We start from the raw sequence: 17,802 nt of genomic DNA, 5'->3' as shown, positions 1-17,802 counted from the left end.
AAACAAGATCTTATACAGGGAAACAGACCACCCTGAAAACATCGATGAGCTGTTGCACAAGTTCAAGGATATAAAATTAATGTCAAGTCTACACTTAACCTCAGGCTTTCACCAAGTACTCCTGGCACCCAAATCTAGGAAATACACTGCTTTTCTTTACAATGGCCATTGCTATCAGTATTGTGTAGTCCCTTTTGGCTTGAACTCATCGGTAGCAGAATCCATTAGAGCTTTAGACTATGTGCTTGGGCAGGAACTTGTATCCAAATTAGTGATTTATGTAGATGACATTTTAGTAACTGGACAAGATTGGAATGAGCATGTTGGGCTTTCAAGACAAGCATGTGAAAAACTTAGAAGAGGGGGAATGACACTAAAACTAGAAAAGTGCAAATTTGCAGTACCTGGGTTAAAATTTTTGGGATGTGTCATAACAGAAAAAGGAATTTTGGCAGATTCAGACAAAATTAAAGCTATTGCAGAGTTTCACATACCCCGAAACAGAAAACAACTGAAATCATTTTAAGGGCTATGTGGCTTCTACAGAAAATTTGTAAGTAAACAAAGCTTAAACACACCCTGTCGAAGTAACTTGTTAAAGAAGGACACTGTTTGGATATGGAGTAAAGATTGTCAAGAGGCTTTCGACAGAATAAAAAAGGAACTGAATAACCAGAACCTGTTACACAGACCAGATTTCAATTTCCCTTACTGTTTACATACTGGCAGCAGTGGTTATGGGCTAGGTGCTGAATTACTTCAAGTAAAAGAAGTCAATGGGGAGACAGTTCATGCTACAATTGCATTTGCAAGCTGAATGTTACTGAAACATGAAAAGAACTATACAGTCACAGAAAAAGAGTTATTAGCCATGCAGTGGTCATTTTCAAAATTCAGGACCTATTTACTTGGACATAAGGTAATAGTCTACTCTGATCATAAAGCCTTGAGCTACTTACAGGAATGCAAGCTCTATCATGATAGGCTTACAAGATGGGCATTGTATTTACAACAATTCAACTTTCAAATTAAATATATTAAAGGGACTGACAACTTAGTTGCAGATGCTCTGTCAAGGCTACCAGTGGGAGGGGAAACAGAAATTTTTGATCAGAATGAAGAAAAACAGTTTAAAATGAGGTAAATTAAAGGGGTCACAGATGAAAAAGTTGTTAGATCATTGTGTGATAAAATCAAGAGGAGCCAGAACCATGATGCAAATTGGAAATTAGTAAAGAGCTGTTTAGGGAAAAAGAACTATGAAAAATTAGACAAGTACTATAAGGTGTTTAAAGGTACTATGTTTAGGAGAACTGATGAAGACTCAGACAATTGGAAACTATGCTGGCCTGAGGATGAAGTTAAGAGGCTAATTAGGTATACTCATGAGAGCTATGGTCATTGTGGCATACAGAAGTGTATGCAGAAATTACAAGAAAACATATACTTCCACAATATGCCAACAAAGTTAGAAAAGAGTTGTCAACTTGTGATAAGAGCCAGTGAGTCAAAGTACGTAACAGAAAATGTCAAGGTGAAATGCAAAACATTATTCCTGCATAACCTCTAGACTTAATAACTGTTGATTTCTATGGGCCTCTTCCAAGGAGTAGGAGTGGCCACTGCTACATTTTTGTCATGGTGGATGTATTTTCTAAACTAATCAAGTTGTATCCTGTCAGAAAGGCCACAGGTAAAGAGATAGTTATAAAAGTTGAAAAAGACTATTTCTTAAATGATGGGAAACCAAAAGCAATCTTGTCGGATAATGGTTCTCAGTTTTTGTCAAAAGTTTGGAAAGCCTTTGTTGATAAACTGGGAGTCAAACATGTTCAAATATCTGTATATAATCTGTCTACAAACCCAGCTGAGAGGTATATGTGTGAGATTGGTCGTTTATGTCATACATATTGCAGTTATAAACATCCAACATGGGACAACCATGTGCGAGACTTTGAAGATGTTATGAACAGTTTGCATCACACTTCCACAGGATTTTCACTTTATGAAATTATGTTTCATCTAAAACCAGACAACATTATCACTGAACTCATAGAATTTCCACCATGCACAATGATGACTATGCGTGAATGTGAATCCATAGTCAAAGAAACCATGATAAAACATGGGGAAATTAGAAAAAGATGACATGATAGCAAGATAAAAGCAACCAAGTTTAAAGTTGGAGATTATGTTTTCTTAAAATCACATGAGAAATCAAAAATTCTAACTTCTGAATTAAAGAAATTCTTTGACATATTCGTGGGTCCATTCGAGATTGTAGAGCATCCACACCCTAATGAATACCGGTTGGTGTATCCTAAATCCAGGAAAGTTCTTGGGCTAAGGGATATTGTTTCATTGAAATTGTATAAACAAAGGGTAAGACTATTCTGAGAAAGTTAAAAGGTGACTCAACAAAACTTTTTCACTGGAAATTATGAAACTTTATGTATAAAAATTGTCTGATTTTTATAGTTTTGTGCCCTTGAAAATGTTTATTATTTGTTTAAAATGTTTTTGCTGTATAAAGTGTTTGCAATGAATTTTCTGTGTAATATGCTTACCATGTTAGTTATTGATATTTCTGTATGTTTATGCAATTTGAACCATGTATGAAAATTTGTGTAATTTTAGCTTGTGTTACCTTATCACACCACACTCGTTGAGACATCTTTTAGAATGCTAACCACTAATCAGCACTAAATCTGTCTTACAACAATTAACAGTTTTTTAAAGCTTTTTAATCTTAAAGGCAGAGTCCTAATTACTACACACCTAAGTGTTTGAAATGTCCAACTATACTAAGAGAGATTTGTTTTTAGTGAACCACATGAATTACTGTATATTTGTTTCTCAACCACTGCAAAGCATTGGCAGTAATATTTTTTCTAATTTTCTTATATACATACCATTCTAAAACTTTCATCCATGATCCTACCCTTGCACTTTTACTGTGAATATGAACCCTTGTAACAGACTGACTGTGACTTTACTTTTGAAAACAATTTAATTTTTTGTTTATTCTTGAAGTAAATGTTATAGTTTGTGATAACACATTTTACACCCAATATGTTAATGCATTTGTATTACGTGTTTATTGAATTTATTATTATTTAAAGGATCTTTTTTGGACCAGTCCATACCTGTGTAGTATTATTCAGACAGATTACGTAAACTTCTCCCACTACATAAACGTTACCAGAAGGATAGTTATGTATCCTAACCATGTACTTACATATAAACATTGAGTATAGTTGTTTTTCGAATTTTGGCAATAAATATGTGTTTTTGTTACAAATAAACTGTGGAATACTGTGTCATGATTTCGACAGTCCAGTGATAATTTAAAAAACGCACCTTTTCTTGGACCCAGAGCAGCAAAGGAATCATCGCCTAGACAACGAGAAGCCACATGGAAAACGCAGACTCAGCAGCATCAACAAGGGAGACATCATGGCCAGCTCGACTAAAGTATTATACAGCCATTAGCCACACTGTAGACCGGAGATCGAAAGGACACACCATACAATGAGGCCACATCATCATCACATCATCAGGAACAGGAGGAAAGATTGTGATAAGTCACAACTGCTACACCTCAGGCCAAGGCCTGTTTGTAGAGCGTCAGACACACTGTAATGGTCTCCTTATGGAGATAACTTTTGCAGCACAGTAGAGAAGGTTCATGACAAGGCATACGACCTACTATGACAATATCGTCCAAATAGGTTGAACGGTTTGGTTCTTGAGCAGTCAGCTGTTCAAAATACCATTGAAAATGGCAGGTGCGGAAGCACTGCCCAAAGGCAAACGCATATAATTAAACAATCCTAAATGTGTGTGCACAACACACACATTTTGAGATTGTTCATCTAGTGGTATTTAAAGATATGCATATTGCAGTCTGCCCATGAGATCCTCTGGGCAATGCAATGGATGAGTCAATCACAGTTTGAGGGTCGACTCTAGAATTAAAGTCAACACTGAGGGAACTCGTCCTGGATCAAAACCAGTGAACTTGCCCATTGACTAGTTTGTATGAGCGCAATAACTCCGCTATCGTACAGTTCTTTAAGTTCAGCAGCGACTTTGTCCCACAATGCAATGGGAACGGTTCTGGTCTGTCAAAATTTCGGCTGAGCATTGTCTTTCAGAGTAATATATGCAACAACATTGGGCCTTGCCTAAACCTTCAGAAAAGAGTTCAGGGAATTCTTTCAGCAAGCTAGCAACACAGTCTGTTGCATGGAATGCAGACAATGACAACACATTGTCCTGAATGTTAATGCCAAATAAATTAAATGAATTAAGGCTAAATATGGTTTCACAATAACGTGATTGTAGCACAGTGACAGACACAGTTCATGTATGCGAGTGATACATAGCATGAAAAGTACATTTTCCTAGAATGGGAATGTCTTGTCCATTGTAAGCCATCAGGTGCATGCTAGTTTTAGACAGGCGTGGGGAGCCTAACAGTTCATATGTGTGATGATTTTGCAAAGTAAGTGAGGCACCCATGTCCAACTGAAATTTCACACATCGTCCACTAATATGCAAATTTACAAAAAGTTTGTTGGACTGGCATAGCACTGACGAAACTGTTCTCTTGTTAGTTTTGCTAATGCCTGTTGCAGGCGTTGAATACACTGCATTTATGACATGGGCCGCATGACTAGATTTTTGTGAGTGGGCAGAATTTTCTTTTTCTGTTGCAAACAAACGGATTGTACATGTTCTTTGTTTCCTGAAGCGTAGCTTGTCAGGATTGGCAGTATTGGCGTTTGTGCCATGAATAGCACCGAGGGCAGGACTTAATTATGTTAGTCCGGTTAGAGAGCTGCTTACAACATGGCAAGCTGCCGCTGCCCAATGGGCCAGTCACGAGCAAGGAGCGTCAAATTCTTGGTCTCTCAAATTTATCGGGCAACGTAGCACCTGGTGGATTGGACTGTTTCAAAATCTATTCTCCAAGTCTGACATCAGTTACATTATACAGGATCACATCACCCAACAAGCACCACAAGCACACTTGACTTTGCATTTCCTCGTCATACTCTGCAAATTTGTTACCCACACACGATAAATTTGTTCTGGCCGTTTCTTGCAATTAAAGAATTGGTACCTAGCTGCTACGACATTCACATGTTGGTCACAATAGATAGTTAGCGAATCTGCAACCTGATCATACGATAGTTCACTTCGAGTGGCGTTAGGAAATAACTTCTGAGTGAGTCTGAAAACTGCATTTTTTACCATGAACAATAAATAGAGGAGTTTCACAGTACCTGGTATGTTGTGAGCAATGCACTGTGTTTAGCAGGGTTGAAATTTGTTGACTCTGAAACTGTAACATCTGCATTAGCTGCATTGGATCCACCGCTTGCAGCTGAGGCACCTGTGCAGGGGGTGGGATAGGTGGGCTGCTCATAGTGGAAGAAGCAAATGTGATAAACAAAAAAGGTTAGCAATAAAAATAAGTACAAAAGTAACGAAATTTTACAATGTCCACTGAAAACACTGGTTTGCAGAAACATGATAAGAGATAATGTTAAAGCAAGTCAATAAACCCCTGCAAAGAGAAGCAAATGTAGAATTAAGTTGCCAGCAAAGCCAAAAAGCCCACGAGCAAAAACAGGTTGCCACTGTGGGATTCGTTGACCTTCTCATCGCCAGTGTTGTGTCCTGCCTACTTGTCGAATATGTGGTGCCTAGGAAACCTGCTGTCTCGGATCGCTAGACAACAGTTCAAGCAAATTGTATTAATGAATTTTTATTGCAATAAGATAAATGACAAACTTCGAGAATTTACGATGGTGTGTCTCAAGCAATGGGTGAGAGACAAATAAGAAGTCTCTTCAGTATATACAATTCGTAATGCAAGTGAAAGAATACAGTTCGTAAGTAGCTGCTGTAGAGCTCGTAGAACGGCTAGTCTTCAACTGGGCCTCAGTCAGGTGGAGCGGCCCTCGTGTTCTCTTCTCCTGGAGGCCACTGCTGTCTCGGTGTCGGCTTAGAGAGGGGTCAGTCGGCGTGCTATTGGCTGACATCTTCTTCATAGCCCCCTCTGCTCTGCCATTCCTGACCTGCGTGTCGGCGCTTGACTTTTATGCCGGAACAAAATTGGAACACTGAGCCATCTGCTACTGCATCTCTGTGAAAGATGAGTTTAAATGTAGACGTCATCAAACACCTTCACACAGCTGTTTGGAAATGAACCACAATGCAACAATACTCGTGCAGCTTCCATGTGTTGTGACTGTCTCTTATTTAAAATCATCCTCTGTGGGTGTGTTCAAAATGGTTCAAATGGCTCTGAGCACTACGGGACTTAACATCTCAGGTCATCAGTCCCCTAGAACTTTGAACTACTTAAACCTAACTAACCTAAGGACATCACACACATCAATGCCCGAGGCAGGATTCGAACCTGCGATCATAGCGGTCGCGCGGTTCCAGACTGAAGCGCCTAGAACCGCTCGGCCACCAGAGGCCGACTGTTGGTGTGTGTGTTCTGGCAGCAGCAGCAGCAACATAACGTACACCGTGCAATGTCTAGTTTTCTGTGAGAACCAATGAATCAAAATGTGTTTATGTCAGTTTAGAACATGACACAGACCTCGAAGTCGTGGTGGAAAAAAATGTAGGGTGGTAGCTATAGTAATACGTTTTTGGAGGTGTTACAGCAGAAAAATACAGTGTATAGAACAACACAGGGCCCCTCTCTTGCGACTGATAGTCTGTGGGACATGGTCCTCCTACAGTACAGGCGATGAAACTTTACACTGGACTGTGCAGGTGAATTCGATCAGTGAGTGGATCAATACCAGCATATTTAATAGGATCGCCAGATATGCTCGTTGCCAGCACACAGACAGTATTTGAAATAAGACAAGGACGTGGTAATATATTATCTAGTTCTTTACTGGATGACGATAGCGGAGTTTTTTATAGTTTGTAGTCTTTTTATTCTCTGTTGGATGATACAGAACAATGACTATAGAGAGAATGTTTGGGTGACAGACGTGAATGTACCCTGAGAGACGCAGATCTCCTTTGGACTGCAGTACCTGTATGTAGTTTGGAGATGCATCACAATGCAGTAGCAAAATCCTTGTCCTTCTTCCAGCTCCCATCCTGTCTTTTTCTACTACTACCTTGTGTGGCAGGAGAAAATTTCACTTTGGCGCTGGCCTTACACGTTGTACACAGTTGGCAGAGTGTCACGAATATGATTCACTAGTGGCTGTAATCATTAAAAGGCAACTGCATAGGATCAAACACAGGTATTTGGTTGAATGGAAAGACTTGATTTCAAATCACAGACAGAATTTCTACCAGTAAGCGTAACACTATAGATCTGAAAAGCCAGTGTATGTTTCTTACGACCTCAATCAAGCGTTGAATTTTTTTTAAAAAGTGATTCGCTGCATAGCACGCCATCTACTGTATGTGATCATTCTCAATCAATCATCGCCTATAACCAAGTGGATATATCACAGGAACTCTGATATGGCATTGGGATAGAATGTGTTATAAACACTCGAGAAATATCTAGCGGCAACATGAGGAAGTTGCAATACCAACTTCATACCACGTTCGTTAGCTGAATCGCTTTCTAAATTCGGTGATTATATTACGAGACTACACCGCCGGCGACGTGCACCCGCAATTTTGGTTTGTTAATACACACCCCGCGATCACCGTCTATATTCAATGTCGCTGTATTTGTATGGAAGACCACTTCATTCGGAAGCAACGCCGTATCTCGATTTATAAAGCTTGTATAGTAATTAACACGGATATCGTTAGCGATGCATCTGCGTACCTGTAGAATTAAGACCGCTTGTGACAGTAACAGTCGTTGCCATCGTGTTTTTTACATCTCGCGGCTTGTAAGACGATTACGTCTCTCTTCCTAAGACACTCTGGTACCACTCGCAAGAAAAACAAATGAAACATGTCCATCCATCACGGACTTTCACTCAAAAAAAAATGTTCAAATGTGTGTGAAATCTTATGGGACTTAACTGCTAAGGTCATCAGTCCCTAAGCTTACACACTTCTTAACCTAAATTATCCTAAGGACAAACACACACACCCATGCCTGAGGGAGGACTCGAACCTCTGCCGGGACCAGCCGCACAGTCCATGACTGCAGCGCCTTAAACCGCTCGGCTAATCCCGCGCGGCGACTTTCGCTCGATATTTTTTGGTATCACTAGCATCCAAAAAAATGGTTCAAATGGCTCTGAGCACTATGGGACTTAACTTCTGAGGTCATCAGTCCCCTAGAACTTAGAACTAATTAAACCTAACTAACCTACGGACATCACACACATCCATGCCCAAGGCAGGATTCGAACCTGCGACCGTAGCGGTCACGCGGTTCCAGACTGTAGCGCCTAGAACCGCACGGCCACTTCGGCCGGCTTCTAGCATTCAGTTATTGGCGATGTGTTATACTTAGTAGGAGACATGTGATAGATTCACTGTGACCAGTGGGCTTATAAAGTATGTCTTTGTTTCGACATGTGCAAAGAAAATGGCTTTGTCCTGTTGTAATGAAGGTATGGATTTGACGTGGAAAAGCGCGATAGCCGTATGGGGAAGGCAAGATTTTTTTTTTACACGGAAAATTATATCCAGTCATAAGAAAGATACAGATTTTGATATTTCCAGAGACACAGTCGTGAGGAGGGGGTATTTCCGATACTTTGCTCATTGTCGAATGTCGTCAGGTTCAGCCTGAAATCGTAATATTTAATTGTAAATACAGTGATAAAATACTCGTATATGTGGCTGGTTTCCTAGGATGGTTCTGCCTGGCGTGCGGGAGCGCTTGTGGCGGCTGTATCCTGTGGCTGGAACAATGGACATTCCCGGCTTATGACAGGAGCTATCCAGAGTGGAGACCACTGCTGGGGTACAGGAGTACAGCTGACCTAACTGTGTCGACCTCTAGGCGGCTAATTAGGGAACTCAGTATGTGTTGGTCAGTCTTCGTGATCACGTGTGTTCTCCGTGGAAATAAGAGGAGATTCAATATGAAAGTGGGTTTGCGCTGGGAAGGTATTTCCTTCCATGTGAATTGTCCGGTTGACTGCTTCTAAATATTTCCTATCGTTATTTGGTTGAGAGAACGTCGATTATTGTGTGTGTTGTGTGCATTCAGACGGTGAAAACAGCCAGCTGGACGAGACATTTGGTGGTTCTCTAGACATGAGAAACATTTAATGAAGTAGAATGATGAGTTGGAATCTTTGATATGATTGACATCGGTATTCGTTAAAAATAATACGATGGAACTACCAGTTTCCTATATTTATTCGAGTTTTCAGGTAAAGATCTTCGCAGATGAGATAAGTTTCCTGTGACACAGTGGTTTGCAGCACACTCCACCTCGCTGTAACTTGCTAAAGTTTCGGGTTTCTAGAGAAATAATTTCCACTCTTTGTGTTAGGAATTATTCAATGGAAACGATCGGTAGCATACTGGTATGTACTTCATATCGAAAACTATCGCCTAAATGGCATGATATTCTGGCGAACCATGTGAAAACACACATGTTCTTGTAACTCAAAGTATGTGGATGGGTGTAGAAAGTATGGCAGCAAGCAACCAGGTCAAGGCCATAAACAGTAAAGCCTTTCTGCCGATGGGAAACAGCCCAGCCTTCATACAACAGTTCGGAGAGCGCTCTGATTCTGTGTCAGGCCAGTGTATGTGTGTGCAGGGACAGTTAACTCGTGACTGTTAGCTGTGGTGGATGACTGACTGACCTCGTGGGAAATATCTAGTGCTGTGACTATATGTATGGTGCATGTGCTTAAGTATTTCTTGGGATTTTTCTGTGTTCACGGCATATGTATGAGTGTCTGGTAGCCGATAGCTTTATGCAGGATACAAAAGTGATGATTTTGTATGGTGCAGTGTACGAATTGTGTTTATTACGGGAATACGGTATGTTTGGTGATATAGCCCAGTTGGAGATAGTTTCACGCTGAAAAATTCAAGCTTTTCTTGACAGTAGCAGAGCAGAGTGATTGAGGAAGTTTCTTTGGGGGTACTTTTTGTATTTCATGATCTGTAGATCACTTTTTTAGGGTTAAGTGTCAGTGCAATAGTTTTGGCACTGAAAGTCTCGTAATTTGTCTGCCTGCAGAACATGGTGGACAGTGCTTCCACACCGGCAGCAAAAGCAGCAGCAGTCTGTCAGATAAATTCAGTAAGAGCCAATCAGAATGTTCCATTCACAAGACATCCTTTTTACAGGGTATAGGAGCCTCTACAGAGTGGTTCGAATAATATGGGTGAAAGGTATCTATGGAAAGTTCTGAGACGAACGTGAAGTCTTCTTTGTTCGAGTGTTCAGAGGCAAGTGCAGGCAGACCATCCACCTTTGGCAGAACACTCTCCCCATCTGCCATTGTGGCTTTAGAGCGTCTCCAGACCTGCAGCTGCAGGACATCGAAAAATCACCGAAAATATCCAGCCATTTTCCCTCTGTAGGTCAGTGCTTTGAATTTTTCTGATTTTCCTATCTTTTCTTGCTTCGAGAAGTGAAGAAAATAACATCCCTGACTCCAGCAGCAAATATGTACTCAACTTAAAGAAATGGTTCGAATGGCTCTGAGCACTATGGGACTTAACAGCGGAGGTCATCAGTCCCCTAGAGCTTAGAACTGCTTAAACCTAACTAACCTAAGGACATCACACACATCCATGGCCGAGGCAGGATTCGAACCTGCGACCGTAGCGGTCGCGCGGTTCCAGGCTGAAGCGCCTAGAACCGCTCGGCCACCCCCGCCGGCTTAACTCAACTTACCGTTTCAGAAAAGTGATTAACTTTACAGCAGTTGTAAGACTCAGAAATTTTTCTATTTCTGCCAGTGCCTTCAAACAAGCTGATAAGACTCGAAATATGGTGAGCGTCCCGTTTGTAGTTATAGAGAGTCATTTATTTCGATTTCGAAATATCGTCGTTTAGCGTGTAAAATCAGATATTGCAGCTGATATTGGTCTCAGGATCTGTTTCCCACAGATGCTTGTGAAGTGTCTCAGGCAGGTTTCGTAAGTCCGAGCGTGGCGATATTCATCGCAAAATTGAGGTAAACTACTGTTCAGTGATCTTTTTGAAAGTGCATTTAGGGAAACATTCAAGTAGATTTAGTAGCTCCTGAAGCAGCTCATGTTCGAAGACAACGGTATTTCCCACAAAAGTGCGCGAAGTATCTCTTGGACGGTTTCACAAGTGTGCCGCGATCCTTTTACAGTCCGTATTCAAGTGTGGCGGTGGTGGTATCCCTCAGAATAAAACTTGTAATTTTCTAAATATTCTCGCGTCATCTGCAATGCCCTCTCTCTTTGTGCAGTGGTACATTTAGTTCCTGTGATTTCTTCAGTTACGTATGTGACAATATTCCGCAACATCAGATGTAATAACTCTTGAAAAAGTTCGTGTTCAACAACAAAGTGTATCGGTGCATCAGGAATAGGGGGGGGGGGGAGGAAAGCTGAGGTATTAGGTATTTCCAGCGCAACACGAAGTATGTGGCTGCTCCTGTGGCTACCGCATGGCCGTGCCCTAAGCCGGAGCAGAGACTCTTGGGGCAGGGAAGCTGCCGCATTGCCTCTCTTCTAGCTGGGCGTGGAGACTCTGGGATGAATGTCTTGCCTCTTGCGCTTTGGAAGACTGAATGGACTTTTATCGAATGACCTACAGTAACAGCAAATGCATTTATCAATATGAGTTTCGAAGCATAACGTAGCCCCATCCTGCTGCATATTCATTATTTCATGTAGCGTATTCACCAAATATTATTGCTGTCGACACAGTCCTCAGATGCATGATACCTGTTAAACTGCTACTTCCCCAGTACAGACATCTTATCCATTGAACATATTAAACAATTATATCTGTCCTCTCAGTCCAGCATCTAGACACAGACTGAGGCCTTTTCCCACATCTTTTCCCCAGACCCCTGTCTCAGATTACGTCATAGGGTGGGGAGAGGCGAAGTGATGACAGTGCCTTCTGGTGGTGGTGTTGTGAACTTGGTCAGTTGGACTCTGGACTTCAAGGCGAACGCACTGGATGGAGCTACTGCCTATGACAACTGAAATTGTTTAAATAAAGAATGAATGCAAAATAAAGACTTATGTCTACCCTATCCAGGAGCCCAGCACAGACTGAGTACTTGCCCTGCCAATTCCCAGATGGGGGAGGGAAGAGGATGGGAGCAACGTATGCAAATAAGGACTTGTGTACATCCTATCTGGCATCCCAGCACAGACTTATTCTTTCTGCCACCAATTTCCAGATTGGTAGGGGGGAGGGAGGGGAGGGGGAGGGGCTCCGCCATCTTGAATAAATTTGCCAATAGTGCAGAGTGGGGCCATGCCGCGCTTGCCCTACTACTTACAAGGTGTCCAAGAGGAATGTTCAATATTCAGGGATATGACAAGAACGATCGATCATTCCAAGCATAAAGTCTAGTAAACATGGGCTCTAAATTGCATATCTAAAGGGTTATGAGCACTTATTCAACTCTGATACTGTGAAAAGACTATCTGCCACTGCTTTGGTTTCCATGTTTTAGGAGTAGGTAGCATGGACCAAAACACAGAACAATTGTCTAGTAGACAATGGTTCAATGCCTACCTGAATTGTCAAATTTGTATATACTTGTACTTAAACAACTCAAGTTAATATATTCAGTTTAGTTACGATTGCTACCCTTGCAAGTCAAATGGCATTAGATGGCCAGAAAAAAGTGAGTATACAAGAAAATTTAGTGTGAAAGGTTTGTTTTACATATTGGGTACCATATAATGAATTTATCAGAATAAGGTGGTATTATTCACTTTTGCTGTATCAATTTTATTTTTTCACGTCTAATTTCAGCCTTCTAGGCCATTCTCAAGTGATTCTGTGGTTCCACGAGAGAAAAATATGGTCTTCTCTAAATTTGTGTTTGCTATTCATTTTGGTCCACAAGTGCTGTCTTTTTTGGTTTGACAGCGTAACATGTACAAAGATAAATAAGACAATATATGTGAACGAAAACGACAGAAAACAAATTTAAATATGCTGACATTTCAGGGTGTAAGGCACAGTTTTCTATTGCAGATACACCTGAGAATGGTGTAGAAGGGTGAAATTAGGCGTGAAAAAATAAAATCAATACAGCGAAAGTGGAAAATACCACGTTATTTTACTATGGAAGTGTTTTTTGTAGACACCGTTTTCCTGTAGATTTTAGAAGGAGAAAGTAAAATTAAATGTTAGGTAGATGTTCTTCAAATGTTAATCTAAGAACAAGAGGGCGTGGGTCGAGGCTCACCGATTTGGCACAAGCTATAGAAGTAGGTAAATGCCCCTTTCAGGTTCCTAGAATGTTTCGCCAGATTGGACCATAGCAAAAGGTAAAACGCTCTCTAAAGACTTAAGTGTAGAGTATGAGGAAAATTAGAGCGACAGGTATCCGCCAGTTGCGGTAGCTGTATGATTAAGAACGTGGCGTCGCAAACTCGCAAAGTTAAACTATTTCTTATAATGTTTATATATACTTAAACAGTCTAATACCGCTCATTAATTTCAATACATCCAGTAAATGACATCCAGTTCTCTGTAGATAAGATCTCGGTTGATGAAGCAAAGGAATAGTACACCAGTTGTACACATGTCATACTTTTGTATGTGGTCACCGAGATACAATAGTTCCAACAAACAATGTTGTGCACATAAATGCTATGTACCTATCTGATATGTTTACCCATTTGCCAACGGATGCCGCATTTGTTGCACCTGTGTTGTTCCCTGTAGTGATGTGATGTCCGCAGCGAACGGCAAGCTTTACTAAATGTGGTTTCTGCACGTCAGTTCCTTCGTGATACTAAAGTGTACACATTGCTAGTATGGCTCCACGAGCGGAGATATCCACAGAAAAACATGCTGCAATTGTAGCACATGGCCAAGTAGGTTTATCTATTCGCCAAGTAGCAATAAGGACATATCACGACCAAGACGACCTCGTAAAACAGCTAAGTGATGATAAATATGTCAGAATTACCGGTAAGAGAAATAGATTCAAAACAGCGCCCCAAATACGTGCAGAATTGGTAGAAATGAAAATGACAACAATATCTGTTGTATCAGTGAAAATGAGTCTGATTAAAGCTGGCTTGAAAGGATGTGTCACAGCAGAAAACCCCTTCTAAGGCCCATAAATAAACAGAAGAGACTTGAATGGGCTAGAAAACATCGTAATTGGACGTCGAAAGAGTGGACGAAGGTGCTATGTACCGATGAATCGAAGTTAGAGACTTTTGGAACCAGTAGGAGAATATTTGTTCGCCGATTTGTAATGGCTCTGAGCACTATGGGACTTAACATCTATGGTCATCAGTCCCCTAGAACTTAGAACTACTTAAACCTAACTAACCTAAGGACATCACACAACACCCAGTCATCACGAGGCAGAGAAAATCCCTGACCCCGCCGGGAATCGAACCCGGGAACCCGGGCGTGCGAAGCGAGAACGCTACCGCACGACCACGAGCTGCGGACGCCGAGTTGTAGGGGAAAGGGTAGCCCAGCATATGTTGTACCTACAGTTAAACGCAGTGGAGGTTCTATTGTGGTTTGGGAATGTTTTTCCGGAGATAGAGTTGGCGGCATTGTGAAAATAGAAGGATGTTTGGATCAGAAGCAGTACCACCGCATACTTCAGTATCATGCAGCGCTCAATAGGCAAAGGGTTCACCTTACGACAGCAAATGACCCAGAACATCGGTCGGCATACTGTACAAACTACATTGCATCACAGGAAACACAGAAAGTACTGAATGATATGGTATGACCGTCCCAAAACTCCGATTGTAATCCCATTGAAATGGTCTGGGATGATGTGGACAGACGTATCAGGGAAGCTAATATATCCAGCAAGGAACATCTCTGAAATATTGTTAAGGATGTGTGGAATCATATATACACATCAAAAAACATTTTGCATCATCACGGTTCCGAAAGTTCTGGAACCTGTACAGAAAATTGGAATAAAGATCATCTCCACCATTTTTATTGATCATAAAAACTACATATTGCATGTTGTACCACCATACAGCGAGACCTTCAAAGGTGGTGGTCCAGATTGCTGTACACGCCGGTACCTCTAATACCCAGTAGCACGTCGTCTTGCATTGATGCATGCCTGTATTCGTCGTGGCATACTAACCACAAGTTCATCAAGGCACTGTTGGTCCAGATTGTCCCACTCCGTCCGCAGCTCGTGGTCGTGTGGTAGCGTTCTCGCTTCCCACGCCCGGGTTCCCGGGTTCGATTCCCGGCGGGGTCAGGGATTTTCTCTGCCTCGTGATGACTGGGTGTTGTGTGCTGTCCTTAGGTTAGTTCGGTTTAAGTAGTTCTAAGTTCTAGGGGACTGATGACCATAGATGTTAAGTCCCATAGTGCTCAGAGCCATTTGAACCATTTGTCCCACTCCTCCACGGCGATTCGGCGTAGATCCCTCAGAGTGGTTGGTGGGTCACGTCGTCCATAAACTGCCCTTTTCAATCTATCCCAGGCATTTTCGGTAGGGTTCATGTCTGGGGAGCGTTCTGGCCACTCTAGTCGAGCGATGACGTTACTCTGAAGGAAGTCATCCACAAGATGTGCATGATGTGGGCGGGAATTGTCCACGAAGACGAATGCCTCGCCAATATGCTGCCGATATGGTTGCACTATCGGTCGGAGGATGGCATTCGCGTATCGTACAGCCGTTACAGCGCCTTCCATGACCACCAGCGGCGTATGTCGGCCCCACGTAGTGCCACCCCAAAACAGCAGGGGACCTCCACCTTGCTGCATTTGCTGTACAGTGTATCTAAAGCGTTCTCCCTGACCGGGTTGTCTGGTGGTAAGGTCTTATGGGACCAAACCGACGTGCTCACAAGCCCGGGAGAGGCGCTGCAGGCAATTTCGTATTGTTAGCGAAGGCACTCGGTCGTCTGCTGCCATAGCCCATTAACGTCAAATTTCACCGCACTGTCCTAGCGGATATGTTCGTCGCGCTCCCAAGTTGATTACCGCAGTTATTTCACGCACTGTAGCTTGTCTGTTAGCACTGATAACTCTAAACGAACGCCGCTGCTCTCGGTCGTTAAGTGATGCCCGTCGGCCACTGAGTTATCCACGGTGAGAGGTAATGCCTTGATCAGGTGTTATCAGCACATTCTTGACACTGTCGGTCTCGAAATATTGAATTCCCTAACGATTACCGAAATGTAGTGTCCCATGCGTCTAGTCCCAACTACCATTCTGTTCTGTTAGTCCCCGTCGTGCGGCCATAATCACGTCGGTAATGTTTTCACAACATTCACCTGAGTACAAACGACAGATCCGCGAATGCACTGCTCTTTTATACAGTACTTTGTTTACGCGATGCTACCACCATGTATATATGTCATCTCGCTATCACGTGACTTGTATCACCTCCGCGTACAGTGTGATATGTATTGATGAGATCTTCCAGCACTCTCAGCGTGCGTCAACGGTGAAAGTCATACGGCCACCTTGGTGCATGTTCCACACTATCGACAGAGCTCTAACGCCACCACTGCCTTGTTTCATATTTTATGCGGAAGCTTACATATAGGACGCAGAATGACGGCCAAGTGAGGCCACAGTTCTTGCACTCTGTCAGTTTGTGTTCTCCGCGCTAGCAAAGCGATAATTTTTCAGCAACATTGTTTAAAATCAATAGTTATTTTCAGATAGTCAGCTGTCATAATAAAAGCGTTGCTTACGTCCTGGATTCACTAAAAACTTTTATCTGACTATGTCTGATTCATTCTGGAAAAGCCACCGGGATTAAAAAGCTGAAACTGTGGCGCTATCCATCTTTGGAGGGAAGGAGGCAGAGTCGACGCTAATTACGGTTCAGTACGTAACAGCTTCGTCTCGGACAGGTGGCACACGTGGCGAGTCTTCTTGCATCTCATCCTTTTCTAGTTCTGAGGAATTGCTGTTGTCCGTAATTATCTTTAATGTAATGGTGTTGACAGGTGTAAACTGGTTTCTAGCTTTACCTGTCGCAACAAGTGTGTACTGGGGCTTTTCCCAGTCCGCGATTAAAATACCGCTTACGTTTCATACAATCTCCCATTTTTTCTCCGTTAAGCCTGACTGATCAACATTCGGCCTGGTATAAAGACATGCGTGAGAAACAGGTTTCCAGTCGAACGTCGTTCGTGGCCCCGAATTGTTATTCGCTAAACAACGTCAGCCGAATCGTGGAAGATATTTTCGACAAGCATACTGTCGATTCTTTGTGGTCAAATGCTTCTAATAATTACCGTGTGAACGAAGCGTTATATTCTAAGCAATGTCTCGTTTTTTTCTAGCACGAATCTTTCACTGTTGTGGGGTAAGCTGGACTCGAACCTGGTACCCTTCCTTTCGCGGACGCAATTATACATGCACGACTCTCTGCTGTCCCTCTCCTTCCTACCGTGCCACGCAAATTCAGCTCTACTACTATCTCTCTGAGAACAGGAAAAAAAAGAAATGTCATAATGTTTCACACAAATGTAATTTGGTATGTAAAGGTTCATTGTTGTTTTCAAGAAACTGGACTAGATATCTTCTGGTAAACCTTCCGGGATGTAAGGTCGTGGTCCATGAAACTCTTTAGCTCCTTACATCCCGGAAGGTTTACCAGAAAATATGTCATCCGGTCGTGAAAGCTTTCATACTATAAAACTGGACTAGAATCAGTAAATAAGAAAGAAGACAGA

Source organism: Schistocerca serialis, chromosome 6 (genome assembly GCF_023864345.2).
Source record: "Schistocerca serialis cubense isolate TAMUIC-IGC-003099 chromosome 6, iqSchSeri2.2, whole genome shotgun sequence".
Taxonomy (NCBI): Eukaryota; Metazoa; Arthropoda; class Insecta; order Orthoptera; family Acrididae; genus Schistocerca; species Schistocerca serialis.
The sequence above is the reverse complement of the archived record's forward strand: the minus strand, read 5'-3'. Positions refer to the sequence as shown.